Source organism: Aquila chrysaetos, chromosome 3, assembly GCF_900496995.4.
Source record: "Aquila chrysaetos chrysaetos chromosome 3, bAquChr1.4, whole genome shotgun sequence".
In the NCBI taxonomy this organism is placed as follows: Eukaryota; Metazoa; Chordata; class Aves; order Accipitriformes; family Accipitridae; genus Aquila; species Aquila chrysaetos.
The window spans coordinates 49,922,611-49,948,801 of record NC_044006.1 but is presented as its reverse complement, the minus strand read 5'-3'; the positions used below and the strand labels follow the sequence as shown (position 1 = coordinate 49,948,801).

Genomic DNA, 26,191 nt, shown 5'->3' with positions numbered 1-26,191 from the left:
GCAGATCTTATTACTGAAGGGTCTGGCTAACTTGAGTGGAAGCCCCCACTTGGAAAAGAAATTACAGGAGCAGGGCTTTGTTTAAAATGATTTATTATCATTTAGAAGTGGGGAAACATGGAGCCAATCTCTATGTACACAGGCCTTGTCTTTGCCTTAACTTAATTTTAGCCTCCTCTGAGGCACTGATCTCTCTTTATGGAATGAAGAGATCCCTTTTTATGGTACAAGGGAATTTTCTTCCTATAAACAAAAAGCTCATAGCTTTTTGTTGTTGTTGTTGTTGTTTTGTGTATAGTGGCATACTTACCCCCAGCATCTAGATAACCAGCAACTATAACAAGTCCATGCCTAAAAGAAGGCTGCCCAAAGAAGAACTCAGTATTTCATCTCATATCTTTCAGAATTATCATTCCTAGCAATGCTTTCTTCCCCCTTCCACCCTTCCCCCCAGGTTCTGTGCTCTTGTGTCAAAGCTGTGAATGCAGATATGGGTCAGCTTCCAAATATGCACAGTGTCATGAACAGCTTCTCCAAAGTCCCAATAAACACTCCACTAATGTTTCAAGAAGTGAGAAGTTTGAAGCAACTTCCATTTGTGGACCTCTCTTGCTGAAATGTGCAGAACCTAAATGACAATGAAACAAAGCAAATGGATACCATTATTGACAAGTAAACATTTTCCCATTGATGTACAAGTAGGAAAGGAGACTTCCATATTATTATTGCTTTGGCTTCTTCAAACAGATATGCTTGTGGGAATTTCTTCATTATATATGACATTTCCTGGGACAAACTTGTGGTGTAGATTTGGAGAAAGAAATTGTCCAAGCCATGCAGTCCAGATTCTGATCTCATTCAGGAATATGCTGAGATACAATTCTTTTTTTTTTTTTCTTTGACAGGAATTGTAATTTTACAGGTAGTGTTTCCTCATTTGTGCTCTATGGAAAGTAACTGTTCTGAATATAAACCATAAAGTAATTTGTGCTACGGCGAAGAGTAAAATCATGGCTCTATTAAAGTCAGTGGGAATTTTGCCATTGAGTTCAATACAAATTTCCATTTCATAGTATGTAGAATTCCAGTGTTAAATATGATTAGCAATCTTAGCAATCTGTATTATGATTGAGCATTACATGCTTTGTATTATCATTCATCTTCCTGAAAAATGGATGTGAAATACTATTACTGGTACAGTTTCATTATTTTCTTTCTTTTTTAAAACTTCCCATAAACATATGAAGTATATACATTCTGTTTATATATATATTTATCCACTTTTCAAGTAACATCAATACAAAAAGGAATTATTCATCGTGCAATGGTTCTGATCCTTTTAATTGTGGTATTTGGTACTTTATCTGCCTCTGTCACAGTCAGTCATATTATTTTTTAGTCTTAAGCCTTTGAAGAACTTGCTATTCTTCATAAGCATTCTTGAGTTTGAACTTGGAAGAGTTCTTTTGGTGATCTGGTTGTGAAACAGTGATCTAATATCAAAATACATAATGTGTTACTTAGGTGCTAGTTCATTGCATTTCAATCAGTCTCTTTTGGAAATATTTTGTGTTTGCTACTTTGTTAAAGAATGTTTTGGGTTTTGCCATTTGAAAAAGGAATTTAGTGAACATGAATGTGTTAATTCAGTTAAACAATGTGTGTATGGGTATCTGGGTCTTACACATGAACAATGCCTTAATGGAGTGCTAGGCCAGGCAAAAGGTGCGTCACTATAACTCACTAATTCTAGACGTAATAAGGATGTATATCTCCAAAAGTATATTTTTAGGATTAAAGAAGGTTGAGTTATTTATTTTTAAGAAATGAAGAGACTGGTTTTGTTCACTTTTTTTTTTTTTTAAACATTTAAAGACTGCTTTGTGTCTTATTTTCACTACATAGAGAAGTCACAAATAGGGATATTTTAATGAAACCAATTACTGCTGTTGCAAAAGTACATGGATCATGCACCTGAGCAGAGATTAGTATATTAAACTTGCCTTGGATGGATCAGTGATAGAATTTATTTGTCAGCTTCTGTGCTTTTGAGAAAAGGAATCCAGGATATAGCAAACGTGGTTTTACATTGCAAAAATCACTGATCAAAGTTCTAACCAGTGATGGAAAGCTGGGAGACTTTCTCTTGTTAATTTTATCAAAATACTTCAGCATGGGATGGAAAATATGCTTTCTTCCCTCCTTATGAAGTCACTTGTAAAGTTTTATCCCTTTCTCCCCTTTTCCCAAGTTTGCATGGATAATAAGCAAACTAATACATTCATCTTTACAATGACCTTGTCTTTCAAAGTTTCCCTTACTTAAAAAGTATGATGTCAGAAACTGTTGAAATTTACTGTACTAATTTACAATGAACTAAGAAATATTCAAACTCCATTTATAGGAGAGCAGAATAGAAGTCTTGTAGTGTTCTGGTGCATGTTATCCTAGAGATTTAAGTAATACTACTCTAGGGGTTTAGTCAGAGGGCAGTTTTACTGTGATTAAATCATTACATCCTCATGTGTTCTGAATCCTATGCTGTAACTTGGAATCCTGTAGGAATATAATAAACTACTCTGAAAACAATGTGTTAGAGAATTGTGGAGGAAAACTGGGATTACAAAATATCTGCTACTTTTACAGCAAAACTAACCTAAAGTTTAGGCATCTGATCTGAAGAATTATTCTTCACCAGAAGACACTGAACCACAGTCTTAGCATCCTATGGGTCCTCCTTGTCCTTCTGTGACAGAGGTGGTGAAACTGTATCCGACTGTATCTAGCAATGGAAGATAATCTTGTCTCTAGTGATCTGTACTTAACTGTGTGTCTAACATTTCCAGAGACCTCAAATGGCTGCATCAAGGATCTGTTGTTCTAGGAGCTGCATAATACAGAAGCGTATATAATACCTATTCAGAAATAGTTTTGATGCAAAGAACTCCCAATTTTCACAACAGTGTACTGCAGATTTCTTGTAAATCATGTATTTATAAATTTGAGGTATATTGTTTATGGAATTAGTTTTTGTAAAAAATATGCACAGTTCTCAAAAATGTACTGTTTTTAAATAGTCATATATACATCAATGAAATACAAGCACTCCTGACCCTTTGCAAAACTTCTGATTCCACTGTATCAATCTGGAATTCATGAGAAGTGAAGCAACTGATTCATTTTGCACATGTTTTAAAACATGGAAGCCTTGATTATAATTTATACTAAAGTCCTTTGATGACTTACCCTGTTACCACTTTATGTATGAATACTATTTCCCAAAACATTTTGACAGTGGAAGCACAGACTATTGTCTAATAAAAAGTCTTTTCTTTCTTTTTTCTTTTTTTTTTTTTTTTTAAAAAAAGAATGGTCAGTATCTTACTGAAATTATGGTAAAATCCACTGGTTAATTAATTTTCTCAATAAATTTGAGAAAGTCAGTATCTATGGATAAGGTTAACACTTTGTGCTGTTTGTGAAAGGAGCACTCATTAAAATTAAACTGTCATTTACAATGATACAATAAATTGCAGGACTGTGGGAATATTGTGTTTCCTTGGGTAGTACACACCTGACAGTATGATCTAATACAGTATGATCCCTCCAAAATGGTTGATGCATCCTATGGCTAAAAATAAAATCTTTTTATTGTTTTCTATATTCCCTGCTAATTAGTTAAAATACTATCATTACCCAAACTAACAAGGAGATCGCTTTATTTTGTACAGAAGTTTATTTTCTCATTATAATATGTCTATACAATTTTTTTATTCTATTTGAAGGGCACAGCTGGTGGATGTCTGCTTCAACTTGGACTGATGGCCTGTGCATGGTATACATAATTTTAAATCCTTTATCTCAGTTTGCCTTTGGGATAAAGAAACAAAGTGTAGACTTTTGTAGGTGCTTTAGACTGGGAGCAAAGCAATAACTTGAACTTTAATTCTAAGAGGGCTATAGTGCCATTGTCAAAGATAGGATTTGAGAAGATGGATGTGTGAGATTTATTCCTAGTTCAATGTGTACCTCAGCCATGTAGCAAGTAGAGATATTACCATGAGGGAAGGCTTTAGTGGTCTGTGAAATGAACTTCTGCCTGTTGTTAACGGGAAATTAGAGGGACTAAAAAAATTTTATAAAGTTGAAACGGTTCATATATGTCAGTGAACATGTGGAAATTAGCCATTTCAAAAAGTAAATCAGATACTTTGTCCAATATTTTATGGAAGGGCTACTGAGTTCTTGGGAGAAGCCCAGTGTAATTATAGATCTGTTCATCATAGAAAATAAGTAAAGCCAGAGCTGGCAGAGGCATAAATAACATGAGACTTTCAGTTCCTCATCTAGGTCACAGTGAATCTAAAATGAGATGTAAAAGCCTACTTAGAAACAGGTAACCTGAGGAAAAATGGGGTCACTTATGGACCGTGAATAAAAAGTCGTATTAATTCTTACAATATCCAATAGCTATAGTTGCGATGAAATTTATTATGCCATATTTATGAAACATCTTTGAATTTCTTGGGTGGAAGTAGAGTATTTTGATTAGTCATAGAGTGGGGAGGTCTTGAGAATAAAGATGGAATTTTTTGCAAGGATGTTTCAATGATTGCAACATACTCCCTCCAGTGGCAAATACTCTGGAATCCATTTAACTGGCTACATTTAGAATCCAGAACTCTTATTGCTGATGGTGAACAAAACAGAAAAAATAGAGCTTGACTGGCAGGGACCGTGGTGTTCTTGCATTCATGACAGTTTTATTTGGTTGGGTTTTTTTTAGTTTTGTTTTAGTTTCTGATTGTTTCCTTTTTTTTATTTATTTTTTAAATTTAAATCTAGAGGTATAGGAAAGGCATTTACCTAGCAATCATTCATTTTAACCCTCCAAGTGTGGAATTCACTCATAAACTGTATGAAACAAACTGATATATAAGCGTGTGACATTAAGTGCATTAATCTCTATTTTGCTAATCACCTGTATGTCATGCCCAGTTAATAATGTGGACAGTCAGTAGCAACACAGCTTGTGTGTCAATGAGACTTTAGCAAGGAGATTCTCCAATGAATCTTCCATGACTTAAGAACAATTAATGAAAACTTTTAGCTGATGAGCTTCAGTAAGATGATCTGCTGTACCCCTACAGAAAACAGGAGTAATAATCTCTTGGATATTTGATGCAAACTTTGGACTGTGTTTTTCTCATAAGGTCACCAGTATTTTCCAGTACCATCCCATATTATGGGATAATAATATCTCCTATGCACATCGGAGACTTACTTGTTGGCCACCATTTCTTTAATCAAAACTATTACAGTGAAAAAGATTTTATTAAGTAATCTATCCATTTTCCAATGAAGTATTATTTTCTCAAGCTTTTTCTACCATTGTTCTACAAGTGTGGAGCAAGTTTCTACTTTTTTTCCCTGCAGACTATACTGTATTTAGACCCTGGGAGAAGGTTTTTCCTCCTACTGAGGTAAAAGCATCCCTTTCATTTATTCCTGGCAATCTTACACATTTTCTCCATTTAGATAATTTTGCTAATTGCACAAGTATTACCTGTAAAGTTGCCTTTCATTAACCACTCCAGAAGAACTGTGTTGGTTTTTTTCAGAAAAACTCCCATTTCCTCAGTCTCTATTACAGTTAAACACTACAAATGAATGCAATATTTTAGATTGAATCCCAATGATAAAGGTTCTCATCACCTTTCTCTAATGACATTCCTCCATGTTCATAGTTACAATGGTCTCTCTCAGGTCTTAAACGGCAAAAAATTTACTTCTAATGAGCTCTCCACTACTACTACTTATAGAAATGGCAAGCCTTAATTATACTGCTTTCTGGTGTTCTTTCTCATTTACCATTTGAGTTTTGAAGTAGCAGTCTTCAGATATCTTAGTAGCTGCTTTTCCACACCACTATTTTCTGCTGCTCTACCTCTTTAGGCTCATTTTTAATACACTTCTAACCTCACAGATGTAAGAATCATCTGTGAACTTCATTAGCAAATTACTTAGACCTACTTCTAGATCACTGATGTGATGTCATATATAAGAAATAGTTTATTGTTCTTTTCTGACTGATTTCTGGTGTGCCTTCTTCCCTGTTTGATGGGATTTTTCTTACCCTACTTTTTGTTTGAAGTCATTTTGCCTGTTTCAGATCACATGTGAGTAGTGCTTCACACTAATGTGTTTTACACATAGGAGTGGATGAGATGATATATAATTATGTATTTTACTGAAATTGAGCTAATGAGATGATTGCATTAACTCATTTAGAAATACTAAGTAACAAGTGGTAGTGGTACTTATAATTAATCTTCAGGTAAAGATTAAAGTATGCCATAAAAAAAAAAAAGTAGGTACTTTATTCATAGGGCTGGGAACTGATGTAAAGAAAGTTGTTGCCAGTAAATGTCTAAATATCACTAAAAGGCAAAATGAATTGCTTGGAGGTAGAACAAATCACTAACAGCATTTCACACCATTGTTAGTAAATACACACTATTTCCATTTAGTTTCCTGCTATTTCTTGTATGTTTCTAGGTAGCAGGCTAATATACAATTGTAACTGCCAGCCTATTCTATTTGTTCCACCTCCTCTCATTCTCCCCCAGATATTAGCATTATTTTAAAAAAGTATTTACATCATGTTCCCTTTACTACTCTTATATGGCTTAGAACATCTGATGGCTAGTTGCCAAAAGAAGGCAATTAAATTTCTTTTATCATAATTTCCCCTTTCACGTTTGAATTTGCAAATTTCCAGAACTTTCAGTTTATCCAGTTGGCATACTTTAAATTTACTCTCCACCCTTTTCCTAGTAGGTACTGATTTTTCATCTCCCAGTTTTAGATCTTTTCCATCTGCTGCCTCTGTGGAAGAGAAATGTAGCCAACTCAAAGACTTCTTTATTTAGGTTCGCTGGATCTTAATATAAGATGTGTTGAACCCATTATAACATGCAAGCTGTAAATTCAGTATAGAACCTGTTCAATGATGCAAATTATATATGGATAACCAGGAGGCACATAGAATGCCAATTAAATAGTCAAATGAATAATAAAACAACACATATAAATATAAGCATAATTTTATGTATAATTGTAAACATCATGTTTATTTATTTCTCTTTTCAATGATAAGTATGATATTATAATCTCTTTTTACATATAGAGAAGGCAAGGAAGATAAGTTAGATGAGGCACTGAAAACTGGGTGGTAAGTGATCAGACATAAAATTAGAGTCCCAGTAACTTACTCTCAGGTTTTAATCAATAGATGTTGCTGCCCTGCAGCTAATTGCAAAGAATGTGTTTGAGCCAAGTAGAGGCCACTAGAAGGTCTACATTTTAGCGTGACTGCTATAAAGAGATAAAGGAAAGGGAGCTGCAAAGCTGTCTAATTCTGATCTCCTGCCCAGAAAAAGCTTCAAGAATGCTTAGGCCACACTTAAAGATGTTTGTCTAAACTATGAATTGTTTGTAGCACTCTCCAGTGTGCTTGATTTCTTGTTCTCTCAAGGTAATCTGCCCCAAAACTCAGCCAATATTTCTCAAGCCATGTATTCTTGTGCCCTTTCCCCAAGGGAAGCTACTCTTGAACTCTCTCTCTCTTCTCCCCCTCCCCCGCCCCTAGAACAGGCATGTCTTGATGTTAGAAATGAAAGTAATAAACCCATTTCTCCTTGCTCCCATTGTTGACCTGCTCTTGCACCCCTCAGGATGGTATACTTCAATGTTTCCAAACTGCTAGTATTGAAAATCAGCATTCCAAATAAAGCAATTATTTCCTTCCAAATCCCCTTGGACTGAAAAAATGAAAAGGAGTTTCTTTTATAGCATTCTTTTACATCTTTGAAGGCTGTTGCCAGACTCAGCCATCACCCATAGTTTTTTTAGACTAAGCAGTCTTGGTTCTTATAGTATGTTTGACTGCATTCCTATGACTACTCTAAAACTTGCCTACCCTTTCAAGTGGGGAACTCCAAAGAAAACAGAGTATTCTGGTTGATGTCTTACCAACAGTGAGCAAAGCAGAATATGAATAATTCTTTTCTGTTTCTTTCTATACACTAGTAACAGTGTTGTATATAATACCAATATCATAGTTATTTTTCATCATTTATCACTGACTATGCTGGGTATGCTGACTACAGCTTGCTTATGCAGTAATGCTGTCTAACCTGTAATTCTACATTTTCTGTTTGTGCATTTGATTTTTTCTGCCTAAGGGAGCATTTAAACTGGTAAACTGCAGTAAGATAGGGTACAAATTTACAGCACACTAGCTTTTCTATGCCAGCTTCCCCTGTGGATACTTGTAGCCTGTGCTAATGTCGGCTCTGTGCAACATGTGGAGTAGACAACATCACACAGAGCTATACTTACTGCTTAGCAAGAGTGTCAGCATGAAAAGTTAGTATGCAGTAGCAAGTAAATGCATGCTTTAGTTTGCTGTACTAACCTGCTTGTGTAGACAAGCCCAAAGTGTAGTACACTGCACTTGTCTCTATTGAATTTCCTGTTATTGATTTCAGACCATTCCCCCCATTTATCAAGATGATTTTGGTATTCAATAATGTATCTCTCTCCTCCCGTTTTCCCTTTCAAAGTTACAACATCAGCATTTCATAGTCTTTAATGATATTCTAAATCACTGCAAGATGACATAGGTGGGGTCTTAATGTTGCCAGAATAACCAAGATGGCATTTTTACAGTTACCATTTTTAGACTACAATCACACAAGTTTAAAGAAATGATTAATTGGGGACTAAACAGAAGACTCACCAGATTATTCAACAGAAGAGATAACTTTCATGTGTTGAGAGAATGAGATACTTTTATCATTTATCTGCTTTTGGGAGGAAGGAAGGTCATAAACTTTAAAACTTAAGTAGATTTTTGTGTGTAAAGTCAAGGCAGAAAAGTGTTTCTCTTGGAAATAGCAACAATTAATAAAGGCCTAATTCTTTCTCATATTAATGAGTGAAATAATTCTCCAGAGGAGGATATTTGTAGTTTCTTTGGGATTTATGCTGACAGTTCCTAATGGATTAGAAATAGCTGTTAGCTCTGGCCTATTAGTATGTATGTGTCACAAACACAATCTTTGCCTGGATCAGAGGTTCCAGTTTGGGTAAATGTCTTTTGTATAACTCTAAGACAAACTCCTACATTTTAATGGGTACCACATGCTTAAGAGAAACTACGCAAGGTTGCATTATATGTTAATACTACCATCTCATCAAAACAAGGATTTTAATCTTTATAAATATTATTTCATTTTGTTCATCATTAAATTTTGTCATTTAGTTTTCAACTGAATTTCATCCTTCCTTATAAAATTTTAACTACAAATATTTGGAAGACAAAGCTCACCTACAGCTACTCTTTACACTGTTTTACTATTAACTGTCAGCTCTCTGTTTACGTCTGGTTCTAATGTGGCTATCATAACATGTGGAGTAGCTTCATGTGAAAACAAAGGTGCAGGTCTGTTTAGTTACCTGCAGGCAAAGACAGACTGTGGCAGTGTTCTGATTGGAAAGGTTGTGAGGAGGAAGCCATATGACTGCATTAACGCACTCTCCTGTGCTAATAAACCTCTGTGATGAGTTTACATATGAGACCATCACCTAGGTGATACAGTTGCACTGCTTTTGGGCTGGAGGGAGGTAAGTTCACCGGGTAAGTGAAGTCAGTTCAAGCCTGTCTGTAAAAAATACATGAACAAATTTGTGGAGACTGGTCTGGAACCGAGGAAGTGATTTCATTTAACACCGGTCTCATTTCTGCAGATTGCTGGTAACAGAAGTTTTCTGTTTCTTCTTCTCCTGGCCTGTTGTGTCCAAACACTCAGTCTTATCTTTTTCTCTGAATCAGATCTCATGACAGCTGCAGTATAAGTTGAATCAGCCCTCAGTCCTTTCTTTCCTTCAAAGAACTGAACAAAGGTTTCCCTTTTAAAATATACAGGGTTCAACCTCACCATTCCTATGAAAACCATCAGGTTACAACACTTGCCTAGAAAGTGGAAGACATGAATTCAGTTCTCTACGCTGTCAACTTCTCCACTCTAGCTGTATTTTCTAAAGCTACGATTCCTCTTCTCTTCTGTTCTATGTGCTCTGGAAAAGCCTACCAGATCGAATGCCTCCAAGGATTCAAGAAGAGAAATGTCTCAGGCTTAGGCATATGTTAGGTATTCAGACGTTCATTGTGGTCACTACTTAAGCAGATCAGGAGCCTTCAAGTGTCCTGTAGTTTTATGGTTAAAAACTGTGAGAAGTGTAGATTTTACTTCCTCTCCTTATAGACAACAGCTGAACAAGGGCAATTTTGGCCTGAAGTCTTTTAGGGAAGGGGGTCTGGCTATTTGAGGTCACTGGCCAGTCATCAGCGAAACAAGAATTTTGTGAAATTTTGGGTTCAGTGTCATAAGGACAAGCTTGATGGGCTTCAAGGTGCATCTGGCCTTCTGTGAACCTAACCTCTACAGCTTAATTAAACAGAGGAAAGACCATTTACTTTGCAATGGAGGACAGTGTCTCTCTATTTACTTGTTCACTGATTAGTCAATATACTCAGAATTTATTTACAGTTTTGTTCACTATTAGAACTAAAATACCAATTATTCTCAGTTTCCTCACAGCCTGACAAGCATAAATTGGCTCATTTCCTGCAGAAATTCTGTCAGAGGTGGGTCCTTCCACTCTTCAATTATTTATATTTCTGTTGTTATTAGTATTCTTAACCATCAGCCTAAGTAGGAGACAGTGTGGAACCCTGCCTTTCCAAGGACTATGCTGCTGGGAGGAGACAATGACTGCTGAGCAGCTCTTCTGTGTAGCCCTGCATTATCTCTTGCATCCATACAGTCTCTTCTCACTTGTGCTGCTTCCTGCTGTTTGAGGAGAGAAGATAGATCTTCCACCTTTTCCTACCCATGGCTGTTTCTGTATGCCCTGTGTGAAGATCCTCACACTTCTCTCTGTCCCCTTCACCACTACTCTAGACAATTATGTAAGGGCCTTTATTGTACATATTCCACTTGAAGAAAAGCCATTCTGCTGAGAGGTGACAACATTTCTTCATCTACAATTACAGGTCATTGTTTTGAAGTTTCTGAAAAGAGCTATTGAAGAGCATCATTATTGCCAATCTTTTCCTTGTACGTTTGAACTACCAAATGCCCTTAGTGTATTGAAAAAATCATGTACGGACAATCTGAATCGTGAAGAGTAGTTTGGAAGGTCTGTGGACTGAAAATAAATTGCTGGTTATAAGAGAATTGACTGTAAACTCTGTCTGTCTGCTAGTCATTTGAAGTAACCTAGCTGGGCATCATGTGCAAATGGGTACGGTGTGTTTGATTTAAGAGGTGGCATCTTCTTTTGTGTGTATTTTCAACTATGGAATGAGATATCATGTGCTAGCATTTCACTGTTCAGGCAAGTCACATTGCATCATTTTCACAGAGGTCATAGTTACAAAGTCAAATTTGCACTCTGAGGGATTCAGGTCTTATAAGTATTCACATTGGGTCAGGTTTTGGTCTGTATTTCCTGTCATTCTTTGCTTAAATAAAAACACTGACATAATTCGAAGTACTTGGTTTTGGAGCAGTCTCAAATGCATATCTGACTGTTCATGTGATGCCTAACTTCAAGCCCACTGAAACCTGTGACAAGATTCACACTGGTGTCACTGGATTTTCTGTCAGGATTTTAGTGAATACTACCACAATCCAAAGACATCACAGGCTATGTGAAGGTGTAGCTGTCTTGTAGACTAACATTACTGAATCCTCTCAATGAGATGGACAAGATAGCCAAATCAGTCTGTTCTTCCTCTGCTTTTATGAAGCAAGGTCTAGTGAGTGGATATATTATTTCATGGCTTGTCTTCCTTATCTTCAAAAATAAACACCTCTTCATCCTACTCCCAGGGAACATAAAGAGTGTGGTCTTGATACTGCAACAGGAACAGTTCTACAAAAGGTTCTGTCTCCCTTCAGACCATTGCAAAAAGAAGAATGGAAATAATTGCTTTTTGACATTTGTCATACGGTTATTTATTTAATGCTTACTATTTATTACTTAATATTTGCATAATAGGATTTGTGATCTCAGCCATTGTGCAGCCACAAACACAGAGAACCTCTGTCCCAAAAACTAGCTAAACTGAGATGGGAGCTTGAAGGTGTGTATTATGGATGATAAAAAGGAAGGTTAGGGAGGAAGAGGAGTAAAAGGAAATATGGAGGTACTGCCTAGTATCTCAAAACTATCTAAGTGCTGCTGCACCCTATTGCTAGGACAAAATGTGTATCTTGTAAGTATGCTCTAAACTGGTCTCATCAAACACCTGATACCTTGTGGGCTTGTAAAATGAAAGCCTCAAAGATAAGCACAGGGGTATACAGTAAAGCAACGCTCAAGAAAAGGGCAATAGAATAATTGTGAAAAAAGAAATCCAGCATGAGAGCAACATAGAAAAATAGAAAATATGACTTGCCATCCTATTCCGGCAGCTACAGGGGGGATTTCTGTACTGTGCTCCATTATATAGTGTAGATATACCCTTGGTTTTGAGCCTAGTTTGGTTTCTACATCTATTTTCTGCACCCATTCACCTGACAGGTCTTCCTGTCCCAAAAGGAAGACACATCTAAGTGTCTCACTCTGTGTAACTTAATTACTAAATGGCCTGATCTCATCCTGACTGGAAGCTAAACTTAGTTTTGCTGCAGTAAGGGACCCTGCAGAACACTACTGCCCATATTCCAGATTCAGCCTGATTCTCTCTACCACAGTATATGGCAGTCTTCTGAAATCCTTTTCTGAGATGCTTAACCATTATCTTTGCACCTGGCTAACATGAGGCTTCTTGCCACTAAAGACTCCTAAAGGCCACCTCAAGGTTAGATATTTGCTCTGTTGAGCACAACAGTACCTCAGGAATTGTCTAAATGGTCACAGTCTGACACTTGTACATTACCCTTCCCAGTGCTCTGAGCTGGTCAGACTGGCTCATACCAATAAATCCAGCAAGATTTGTTAGAAGGGACACAGTCACATACAGACCTGTCTAAATGGCTCTAGAGTTTCAGCTAGCTTTGATGACTCCGGCTTGGAGCTGGCGTGTAACAGTCACTGCCTGCCAATGGAGACTGGCCATAAATCCTAAAAAGTTGGCCCTAAGGATTTAAGCACTTGAAGAACAGAACTTGCAACATTATCTTCCGGAGCACCTTCTATCAACTTCCAGCAATGTGTCATTACCCAGGTGAGATATTAAATGGTCTCATTGCCTTAAATTCCATGGGGTTGCATTTAGCCTATAGGTAGTAAAAAATGCTCTACTACATGAAAGGACTTATGGATTTTTTTTTTTTTTTTCAAATCAGATACCTGTTACCAGACCTGCTTTCTTTATTGACAGACAGAAGCTGCATGAATTGATAAGCAACTTCTGTATCTGTGAACTGCTGGATATTGTGGTTCACTGACTACTTGAGTTATACTGGGGTAATTTGGCACATATCATGTAGAAAACACAGTAAACTGCTCACTTATGGTTTTGCTATTTTTTTTTTCCAGAGCAATGTAATTTTCTTTTCTGAACTCATTCTACTTACACTAAACTTGCTGTCTATTATCCATTGCAGTCCTTGTGATTATCTGAATTTTTAGTACATTTTGTGGCAGAAACCATTATAAAGCCTGAAAACATTTCCATCATTTATGTATATCCGGACAACTTCAAGTGATTTTCTTCTAATGCAAGTTTTCTCTTTCATAGCCCTAAAGAATGTTTGATATGTTTTTGACAGCATACTAATTTTAATGTGTAATAGAAGAGCTGTTGTGAGTGAGCACACTGTCAGTTTTGTAAAAACATTCAGCACAGCCCACATTTGGATCTGTATTTTTGATACACAGAGTCTAAATACTGCATTTCCATTGAAAATCATCTTTAGAAAACATATTTCAGTTCATTTCACACTGTGTTAATTGTGTAACACACTGTAACCATTACCTTTTACCAGCCACAGTTGCTCATCTAATGGGAAATTATGACTTTAACAAGAAATTATTAGATCTGTTTGATCTGAGAATGCACATGTGGACAATGGGGGCTGCTGGCTGGAACATGCACCATTTTCTCCCCCTATGAGTACATAATTGAATTACAAGTCTCATTTTAGGAAGAAAAAAAGTGTCAGTAAGCCTTATGTTTTGTTGCTAGCCCTGCTGAGTGGCAACTTTTGTCTAACATTACTAAATAAATATGAGGCATTTAGTGTTACCTCAAGGCTAGTTTAAAATATGACAGATTTTCTAAATGGAAAGCAGGTAGGCAAATCTGTTTTTATTGTAGGTTAGAAAAATTTTGGACTACTTTTTCATTAAATACTGCTACAACTTTAAAATTTGATACTGGGGGTCATCATCTCAGAGTTTTACTACAAACAGGAGGAACACATTCATGTATCAAAAAGTGATGTTCAACACTGTCTAATGAGAAAACTGTTTTTTCAACAGTGTTGCTTTGAATAAGATGTTCCTGGTTTTGTTGCTTGGGGAAGTGAGAGACTTACAGTCTTGTTGTAAGACAAAGGTCTCATGGGAACATAAGCCCTGCCATTGCCACCTACTCTTTACTGGTGGAATAGTCATTATTTTTGTTCTAGAAATTGAGAAAGAGAAGTGAAATGCCACTCTAAAATGACTTGGGAACCTGAAGTCTAGTTTTCATAAGTCACTAGGAAGAGACATAGGAATTTTGGGAGGTCTACCCTGCACTGCTGTGCGCAGAAAAGCTAGCTCTCTTTCCTAATTGAAGTTTCTCCCATTCAGCAGCTATACCAGTTTCAGCAGGGTTCTTAGTCCAAGCAACCATCCCATTCTAAGAGGGTAAATACACTTATTGGAGTGGACCTGAACTATGTGACTACTCTACTTCAGGACCTGAGAGGGTGAGTACCTCTGTGAAAATTCCCATCACAAGCTGTAGTTGTAGCCCTAAGTCTCCTTGACAGTAATTTGCTAGGGCTTTCAAAATAGTTCAAACTCCTAAAATAACAGATTGTTGCTTAGATTCATCGTATTGGCACTGCTGCTGTTTTCACAGCTATAACTACAGCCTAACCTCCCAGGTGTCCAATTCAGTTATATGTATAGTCTCTTGCAACTGGCAGCTTCAAAGCAACCAAAACACTGCTGCAACTTTCCCTACTGATCAGCTGCTCAGAGCACTAGCTCCAGCCTTGAAGCCTTGAAGATGGACTATTACAGAAGCTGGGAACATCTAGTTTGTGAATGATATATAATTCACATAAAGTGCCTAACACTTTCTATCCTGTAAACTCTGTAGCAGTAGGGCCAGATTAAAGACCCTAACAGCTGGAACATCTGCAAAAACAACAGCCAAGTGGCACCAGCTGTGTCTGAAAGAGGTACCATAAATGGGAAGAGAGACTGAGAAGCCTAATTTCATGTGAGATCCACAGTGGGACAAGTTATCTGTCTTGGTGTTATCAAATCCAGCTCCTTAGTCCTTCCACTCCCTGCTCCCACTCTTCCCATGACCTCTAGGTGATGCATCCTGAACGCCTACATAGCAGCTTAGTCAAATCTGCCTAGGACCACTGGGACCCTGTTTGATCAGCTAAAAGATGCCCAAATCCTTCTAAAAATGGTGTCCAAAGACGTCTATAAAAGTCTGTGCTGCCACAGATGAACATGCCTTTAGGTGGCCCTGTGGATGTCTTTTGGGATAAGTGTGAGGCTGCCTGTGGCCTGCAGCGCATACTAGCCTTTCAGGTCAGCACAGCTTATGGAAGTGGGGCTCAGCAGATGCAGACCTTGTAGCATCATTAAGTCCCAAGAGGCCAAGTTACATGTGTGAGGTGGGATGTAGCTGAACTTGGGCATTGCAGGCCCACAAAGGATGGTACTGCTGAACTGTGAGCCCAGTTCCTTGTGACCCCTGTTTTGCCATTCCTCCCACTCCCCTGGTTTCACAAGCCCATATTTGCCAAAACTGGTCTTGAAAGCCCTTGTATACTTCCATTATTTTCCGAAATGAATGTGAGATACCTGAGTCACAGAATCAGAATCACCAAACAGTTGATGATAAAGGGACCTCTGGAAATCATCTTGTTCAACCCTGCTCAAGCAGGGTCACCTAGGGCAGGTTGTCCAGGACCAGGTCCAGATGGCTTTTGAATATCTCCAAGGATGTAGAATACACAACCTCTCTGGGCAGCCTGTGCCAGTGCTCCATCACCCTCACAGTAAAAGTGTTTCCTGACGTTCATATGGAACCTTCTGTGTTTCAGTCTGTGCCCACTGCGTCTTGTTCTGTCACTGGGCACCACTGAAAAGAGCCTGGCTCCATCTTCTCTACAGTCTCCATTCAGATATTTATGCACTTTGATGAGATTCCCCCTGATTCTTCTTCAGGCTCAATAGTCCCAGTTCTACTCATATGAAGGATGCTCCAGTCCCTTAATCATCTCTGTGGCCCTTCAGTGGACTGTCTCCAGCATATCCATATGTCTCTGGTACTGGGCAACCCAGAACTGGACCCAGTACTCCAGACGTGGCCTCACCAGTGCTGAACAGAGGGGAAGGATCACATCTCTTGACCTGCTTGCAACACTCGTCCTAATGAAGCCCAGGACACTTAGCCTTCTTTGCTGCGAAGTTGTTGTGGTTTAAGCCCAGCTGGCAGCAAAGCACTACGACGCTGCTCGCTCACTCCTCCCCCTCTCCCTGCCCCCACCATTGGGATGAGGAGGAGAATCAGAAAGGAGAAAAAAAGGAAGTAGAACCTCATGGGTTGAGATAAGGACAGTTTACTGGGACAACACAAGCAGAGAAGTTACAATAAGAACAATAATACTAATAAAAGAATATACAAAATTAGTGATGCACAATGCAATTGCTCACCACCCGGAACCTGATGCTTCACCACTTGCCCTGCTGTGATACCACTCCAACCCCCCAGCCTGCTCCCCAGATATATACTGAGCATGGTGTCACATGGTATAGAATATCCCCTTGGCTAGTTCGGTCAGCTGTCCTGGCTGTGACCCCTCCCAGCTTCCTGTGAAAATTAACTCCATCCCAGCTGGACCCAGGACAAAGGTCAAAGTCACTCATTCTTTCAAAACTGTAACTAAAGGTACACAAAATGCTATGTTTTTTCACTCCTTGCCTAATCTTCCAAACCCAAATAATTAAATATTGTTGTGCATAATTTTATTTTTTAATTTCAAACCAGCTGAACTAGGTCTTGAACTCAGAGAAGAACAAGCAGAAATCAAAAGCTGTGTTGAACCTCAGACAGTACTACACTCTGATGCACCTTTACATGTCAGGGTACTTCCATTTGCTTCAGTGAGACCAGCCCTGTATGAATAAGGCCTCCAAAGTACAAGAAATTACTCCATCCTCTCTCAGCCCTCTTTATCTAGACCTATATGCAAATAATGACTAGCAAGGCATTTTGAAAGTTGCTAAGTGATTATCTGAATCCTATTTAAACCCCAATATGTTAGTGTTCACGGCAGAATTTGACTCATTTCAGCAGACCTAAAATGCCTACATTTGTTCAATAGCAAACACCTTGGATTTTTAGTGCCCCAAGATGTGTATGCAAAATGAAAAATTGATAGAAATATAATCTATGTATCTCAACAGTTTATTTACAAAAGTCTCTAAAATTATACATTCTGATATCAGGGCTGATTTTCAGTAAGGCAAGGGTCTCACACCCACCTCATAACCAGTGTTGGAGGTTACTGATATTAACCATTCACGACATGCTGTACAAAAAGAAAGTACCTGACATTTCCACATTCATTGAAGGCAGCAGTTAGTGGAATCGAGCTACCTCATTGTTCTCTTTCAAGGCTACTATGCTACCCTTTGGATATGAAGACAATATAAAGCCATTCTAAATCCAGTACAATATCGTATTTTCCTCTGAAATTTGTGTTATTTTGATTCCTCTCTCACTCTCTGCATTGGCTTTGAGATTCACTGCCTCTTAGAGTATGGTATCAGAAATGTCACTGCATTTCTGGGCAGCTTAATGGAAATATTTTTTTTAGCTTTGATTTTTCTTCATTACACTGTTATTTATTTAGCTTGTATGATGGAACACGGATAAATTGGACTTTGCTCATATTCCATATCACATTGGTTTGAATTACAACACTCAAACCTCCCAGTAAGCGAAAGCAAAACTGGAGAGATTACACCTTTGATAAGATTACAATCCCCTCTTGTAAGTAATATTAAAATTGACTCTCTGAATATAATCAAGAATTTGTCCAGTTATCTTTAATTGATCTCCCTAGAAAGATAGTACAGACTGCAAATGAAATTGCAGTACATTACAAATCAAAGCAATAATATAAAATCAGAGAGTAAAACAAAATGGCAATTTGTGCCTATCTTGGACCTTAAAAGTTGTAACTCGTCTCTAACTGACAGGAGAGGTCATGTCCTGTTTGTGGAAACAGTAAGTAAGGTGAGACATCTAGGACAAGACAAAATGACATATTCAATGTCAAGATGTTAAAAAATGTTTTCCTTCTTTGTGGTTGTGGTTAGGCTTAATAAACCTATGAAGAAAATCTGGAACAAAAGTAACATTTCCATAAATGTTGTCTTAGGCATTACCAGTCACATTGCATTCAAGATATTTAAATTTCATTGCTGCCTTTATTTGAGATCATTCCAGTACTCTAACTTTAGCTTCCTGCTGCATTTTCTGCAAGGCAGTAGGCTGGAGCCCCAGGCTCCAGCTATTTAAAAAGTTTGAAATAAGTTAGACCAGTGGCTTATAGGTAGGTGTTTGGAAAGTCCCTCAAGGTCCCTTCTTTTATGAGGTATGTGCGCAGTCCTGTAGTCTTTGCAGTCACCATCTTTCTGGATGTGGTTCAAGATACTGTCCTGGTTTCAGCTGGGATAGAGTTAACTGTCTTCCTAGTAGCTGGTACGGTGCTATGTTTTGAGTTCAGTATGCGAAGAATGTTGATAACACTGATGTTTTCAGCTGTTGCTAAGTAGTGTTTAGACTAAGTCAAGGATTTTTCAGCTTCAGTGAGAAAGCTGGAGGGGCACAAGAAGTTGGCACAGGACACAGCCAGGGCACCTGACCCAAAGTGGCCAACGGGGTATTCCATACCATGGGACGTCCCATCTAGTATAGGAACTGGGAAGTGGGGGCGGGGAATCGCCGCTCAGGGACTAGCTGGGTGTCGGTCAGCGGGTGGTGAGCAATTGCACTGCGCATCATTTGTACATTCCAATCCTTTTATTATTGCTGTTGTCATTTTATTAGTGTTATCATTATCATTATTAGTTTCTTCTTTTTTGTTCTATTAAACCGTTCTTATCTCAACCCATGGTTTTTGCTTCTTTTCCCGATTTTCTCCCCCATCCCACTGGGTGACGGGGGAGTGAGTGAGCGGCTGCGTGGTGTTTAGTTGCTGGCTGGGGTTAAACCATGACAGATACACAGCCCCTTATTGATCCCAGCGTGTGCTGGTGGCCTTGCACAGGTTTGGCCAACTCTTGGCATTCTCAGTTCATAATTTCTTACAGATTCAACAGGACCTTTGGTCCATGGAGCATACCAGTTCTTGGGAGACTGTCATATGCTGTGTCTCAGCATGCCCTTTTAATCTCTTCAGCCTGCTGTTTTCCAGTTATTATTTCTTCATCTGTACCCATAGATACCTACAGAAATTATTCACACACACTCATAGAGAAAGAGTGATAATTTTTCTTCACTAAAATTTGACTACTTGTGTAAGTGCATATGAGGAATATGATGAAGAGGTTTTCCTCTGCAGCCTGCCAAGAAGTGATAACCAGGTTTATGAAATAACTTTCAACAGTATTGACACCTTCTGCAGATGCTGTTTATGCTAAATCTCTCCAGTGAAGTCACTGACAGGTTTAAATATATATTTATAAGTACTTCTAGCTGTATGTTTATGTTGATATTCCTGTGAGTGCATCTTAGTAAGTCACTATTTTGTAGGTTATGAAATGGTTGCTTCAATTATTTTATGTCTTTGTCATATGCTGTGTGTTGGTGTACATGTATGTATATAAGAGCATAAGGTAAAATGTGTAAATACATGGTGAAAATCTCTTTGATTAGTAGTACATTTACAATGATTAAATGTCCTGTCCTACTGCAAGTAAGTCAAAATGCTTAAATACTTGGTGTGGTATGCTTAATATAATTATTCATGATCTCTGCTACTTAAGCACTTAAACTCCCCAGGCCCTGGTCCCGTAATGTATTAGGTACTGTGCAAACCATTAAATCAGCTGAATAAGAACTTTCTTCTTTTGCCCACATACTATCAGTGATGTTTCTCCGTGGATAAAAAAAGGAATATTGTGTTCAATGTATCTACATACAATTACAAGTGCAACACAACCACACAAATAGCTCAATATCAGATTCCATATTTCTGTGAGATACAGGATTAAAGAATCATAGAAAAATTCAGGATGGAAGGAGCCTTCTGCTCATGGTTAACTGTGAGCTCAGCCCGGGATACTCAGGGCTTTATCCAGTCGGTTCTTGAAAATCTCCAAGGACAGAGAATGCCCAACCTCTCTGGGCAAATTGTTCCATTGTTGAGCTACCCTCATGGTGAATTTTTTTTTTCCTTACAGCTAGGCTGAACGTCTGTTATTTCAACTTATGTCTATGTCATTCTTCCACCATATACCTCCCTGAAGAGCCCTTTTTGATGCCCTCCTTGTAGGTTCTGGCATTCAGGTTCCCCCTGAAGCCATCTCTTCTCCAGGCTGAACAAGCCCAGTTCCTGCTGTGACAGTAAGCTGAATTTTTGCGCAGTCATGACATTCTTGTACAGAAACCTTTAGAAAATATATTTTTTTATATTATTTGACCAAGGTTCATGCTCACATTGAATGCAATGTGCTGAAAGGTCAAATACGGCTAAAATAAATATTTGTCTTAGTTTTTTTTTTTTTTTTTGGCAGTAAAAAGAGAGTTGAGGGAGAAGTTTAGAATGGTGAGAATGGAGAGTTCTTTGGTTTTTTGCTTCTTATTGTTATGAAAACCATGAAATTACAGAGAGTAGCATAGCTGACAGCTATGATTACCATCCAGAAACAGCAAAGGGATCTTTATAAATTATTCTGAGTCATAGGAAAGACGTGAAATCCATACCTGAATGGCTGACAGCCATTACAGGTCTATAAAGTCCTACAGTCTCCATGATGGAAAAACTCTCTTAGATGCAAAAGACGCCATTTGCCACAGTTCCTCTATGAGGCTCCTCCAGCAGAATTTCGAGACAAATTGCAAACTACTTGAGCTGGTCATTCCTTTTCAAATCTTTTCAGATTCTAATCTAAAATGATTATTCAGCAAATGTAGTTATTCCTTTCTGGTTCACTAACAGACACGCTAACACTGATTATCCAAATCAATTCATAGTTCTTTCAAATATTATTTGAAACAAATTACTTGATGTCCAAAACAATTTTCACTCTATACAAAATACACAGAGAAAACAACCTCTGCCTTGAAGAGGTCAGAATCAAATCTAAGATGGGTCACAATGAATGCAGTAAACAACAAGGCAGGGAGAAGAAAAAATTGAAAGGATAGGGGTGAAAAAGTTTAATAGTTTCATAGCTTGCCACACACACACACAGAGCTTGGTAGTTACAAATCATGTAGAAGTTTTGCTTTGGTTTATGTGCCTGGCTAGAAGGTTCATTTCCTGTCAGTATGTAAAGAAGGTGACACAGGTGAAAGTGCTACATGTCAGTCCAGAGGTTCTGAAGTTTAGCTGTGAGAAAGGTGTTTCCTCACATGCACTGTATGGCTACAGTTGTTTTTCCATTTACTAGGTTGATTAAGCATCTGACTACATGAAGCACTGCAAAGGTTCTGAGTGTTAACATCCTGTACAAATAATAGAATTTACTTAATGCTGTAAAAGTACTTGCATTTTTCTCTCTTTCCATCTGCATTATTCTAGTTATTTGTTACATTAGACAACTTTGTTTTTAACGTTGTCAATATCACACTGTACAAACCACAGCTCAATGCAGTTCTTGTGTGTGTCTCTGTTCTCATATCTAAAATTTGCTATGGTTTATTCTTTAATATCTATACAATGAATGAGGCTTTTCCATTCAAGGTATATTAAATCAGTTTTGTATCTTTGGTCTGTCAATACATTTAAAAAGAATATTCCACTCTTGCTTTTGCATTTCAATGAACTGTTTGTAGAATGTCTGCTTGTGGTCAAAGAAACTTTCAAAGTGAGTGATGACATTTTTGTTTTGCATGTTAATCTCACTCTTTATGAGAAAGCTGAAAGTGTACATTAGATTAGTGAAGATGAAAGACCCTACAATGGACACTCCAAACTCCTAATGGCAGTTGTTATGTCTACAGTTTAACTCAAAAAAGTAACATAAAAGTCCTATTAAAACATGCTTGCCAAAATCTCTAGCGGACAAACAATACAAAAGGTGGGGGGAAGACAATAACATTCAAGGTTTCTGTGGGGTCAGATTGGGCTGAAGGTAGAGCCTTCAAAGGGAACATTAGGCAACTTTAGCTTCCCAGTTATAGACTGGAGAATAAGTACTGCTAAAGATAGTAGGACCTGTATTTTTTTGCATGTGATACTAACAGATTCCTTAACTGAGTAATCATAAAAACAACAAAAGGGCATGCTATTTCCTCTTGATAAGTAATAAAGATCTTTCATGAGAGTCAGTCAAAGAAGATGACTCAATAATAATAGAAAGATAAACAAAAGCAGGTTTATGATTTATAATTTTAAAGGAGAACATTGAAGACTGGAAGCAATCTGGACAGAAAAATCTTAGAGGAGCCTTAGCATCTGCAGGTCAAAGATGCAAAAATTGTCTTGTATCTATAGCTTAAATAAGGAAAAAAGCTATAGGAAAAGACTGAATTCAGGAATATCATCTCCAAAATGGAGTAAATGTGTACTGTACAAAAGAAAAATGTCAGCTGCAAGCATAAAATAAATCCATAAAAATCAACTGGAGAATTACAAATATTTTACCACACGTAGCACCATAGTTGTGGAAAAAACTACTGACTTGGTGATATGATCTCAGTAGTATGTTGTATAAAAGATTTGGGTAATATTTTAAAGAAATAAAAAATTAAAGACATGAAGGAAAGCAGAAAAAAGGGATAATATATTGAAAAGATCTTTGAAGATGAGTCAGTTTGTGAATGCAGAGGAAGGCTGGATAAACTTGAGAAGTGTTGACTTCTATAGGCTGAACTTTGAGCAGTTAAGAATACTAGTTAGTGAAGTCATTAAAGGCAGAAAACCTCATGGAAGAATCAGAATCTCTAAATCAGAGAATACCATTTAAATTTTCGTGTTCATGAAAGGTAAAATTGTACTGGAAAATGTACAGAGAAGGCTATTCGGGTGGGCAAATGAATCAGAAGTCTACCTTACTGCAGATTATCAGAGGCTGGCTTGTTTGGTATAGAAGATGAAGCCTGAGAGGCACATAAATATCTTCTATAATTATTTTGAGGGACTAAAAACCAGAGAAGGATTAAAATGGTTTAAACGAAAAGAAGACTTTTGCAAAACTCCCTCCAAATAAGCCCTTCCTGGAAGGGGTCATTATAACAGGTGGCAGGCAACACTAACAGAGCTGTATGGTTTCTATACCAGTGCTAGCCTATTGAGTATGCAGTGTAGATAGATCACAGAGGAGATCAGGGCAGGGATTATATTTCACTGCACCTGTAAGTCATTTGAATGGTAAGCAGCTATGCAAGAGAAACAGAAAACACATAGGATTAGTGAAACATTTAGGACTGATTTCAGGTTTGACTTGAATGCATGGCTATACCTAAGGATGCAATGGTACTCCAGACAGAACTTTTACTGTGTCTTCCCTGAAAAGATCTTCCAGGCCTTGGGTCATCTTTCTTAGTCTTTGTTGGACAGTTGGATGGAAAAAGAGGCTCTTCTGTTTAATTGTGTTAGTCCACTTGATTTTAGTTAATGTCATTGCAGAGCTGGGCTAACATATCTGAAGTCATGTTAATTGACTATGTTGTCATGCCCCTACCCCTGATGTTTTCTCCTGAGGCTAACTGAGCCTGAAATGCAGTAGCCTATTTTATCAAGGGCTTTTTAATTGGGTTAAAGTCTCCTGAGCAAGCAGTACTGAGAGTTTCACTTATAGCCTGAACAGAGGGCATAAATAATGAGTGCAGAACTTTTGCAAACCTTTTGGTACTGGATGAATTTCCCCTTACAAAATCCCCTTCTCAGCTAAAAATTTAAACATAAAAATGGGTCTTCTGCTGATTAATTGTATTTTAGAATAGCTAGTAAGATGTAAATTGGTTTCAAAAATTAGGCTTCTGAGGGGAAACTTTGATTAAATCCCTAGAAACAATAAATCAGCTATAAAAATAAGCAAAGTAAGACAGTTGTTTTTTTTTTTTTTTTTTTTTTTCCTTATGGATGCCCTCTTGTGTGGGAAGTAACACAGATATAATATTAGTGTAAGACAGACGAATAACATTTACAAAATTACAGCAGTACTTTATGAATGCATATTAAAATAAATCAGTTGTTTGTTACACTCTGAAAATGACAACATAAAGAAAAACTATTCCTTTAATTTCAAGCAGCATTATCTTTAGCAACAGTAGTTCAATGATTTTGTTCTTATTTTTAAACAGCCAAAGCACATGGTAAATGATTGATAATGCGGATAATGGAAAGATATTGTAAACCGATGTCTTTATTTTCTGTGATGGAGCAACTTAGAAGAAATGCACTTTTGGAAGGTATCTAATAGTTAGCAGCCGTTTTCAGTTATATCTAAATTAAATCATATATCTTCATTAATTTCCCTGTTAACCATTCAAAATTAAACCTCTATTTTCTGCAAGAACACCAAAATCTGAAATCACCTGTGAATTATTATAATGCCATTCACATAAATTTTATTAAAATCAGAATAGCTTTCTGTTCTGATGACAAAGATGACAACTATGGATAAGGTAACTCATAAAAGGTGTAAGAAATGTATATTGCATTTTTGGTTCCTTAAAATTGCTTTTTATTCCCAGTGTTTATTAGGATGTTAAATGTTCTTTACCTGCATTGGAAATATACAGAATGCTGGGTGAAATGAAGAAAACAGTTTATTTCAGGTGTCAGGCTCAGATTTTTTTTTCTGTGTTGGAACAAGATGAGTACAACATGGTCTAGGTCATGAACAGAAATCTCAGGTACTCCTTTAGCACATATTTTAGATAATAACAGTGATTATTTGTAAAATAACTGATAGGGTCCTGGAAAAGTCCTAGTAAACCCATAATAATCATGTCTAGATGGAGGATGGTTTAAGACATATGAAGGACACTAACATTTCTATCACATGATGCAATCAAGATAAATCTAAATGGTCATATTTAAGTAGGTATATGTTTTCATGCTTCTTGGTATTTGAGACTAGTTTTTGTTTGTACAAACAATTTTCTTTTTTTTTTTCTAGAATCTTGCCTATGCTTGCCTAAAGTGTTATTATTCTAGTCAAATAGATTTGTATCTAAGTAATTTGGAATTTTCTAGGAAAATACTTCCTGTCATCTCTATGCCAAAGGTATTTGTATTACCTATAGCTAGGTCTGTCACATCAGCTGAAACTAATAAGGGTACCGTAAAAAGTGATCTCACCAAAACTGACAGGCTCAGTGAAATTCATTTACATAAGTGGAATTGAGGGGAAATTTTCGTCTACTAAGAAACGGAGAACAAAGATCTAGAGTGGACTGGAAACAAGGACAGAGTAGAGATAAAAGAATGAGATCATTAGGTCAAGTCCTTCAATCAGCTAGTCTATTTTTCAGACCCAGGCTAGCTCACTGACAAAAGTACATTATTACTCTTCAATCACACCTCAAGTCTGCAGGCCTCTTGATGTCTAGAAACTTTGAATTCTTTTGCATGATTTATGCAGTCACATTTCAAGTTAAGAACTTTAGTCTACTCAGCAGCCAGTAACTTACAGAAGAAGTAGATGCTAGGGTTAAAGCCAGACCAACGTCATCCTATTTTTCACA

At 37.4% G+C, this 26,191-nt stretch overlaps 1 protein-coding gene across 1 annotated transcript in view; it reads left to right on the top strand.

Moving 5' to 3' along the window:
• Nucleotides 1-26,191, top strand: part of NXPH1 (neurexophilin 1) — a 232,004-nt gene that overhangs the window by 192,216 nt on the left and 13,597 nt on the right. The gene's annotated exons all lie outside the window — the stretch shown is intronic.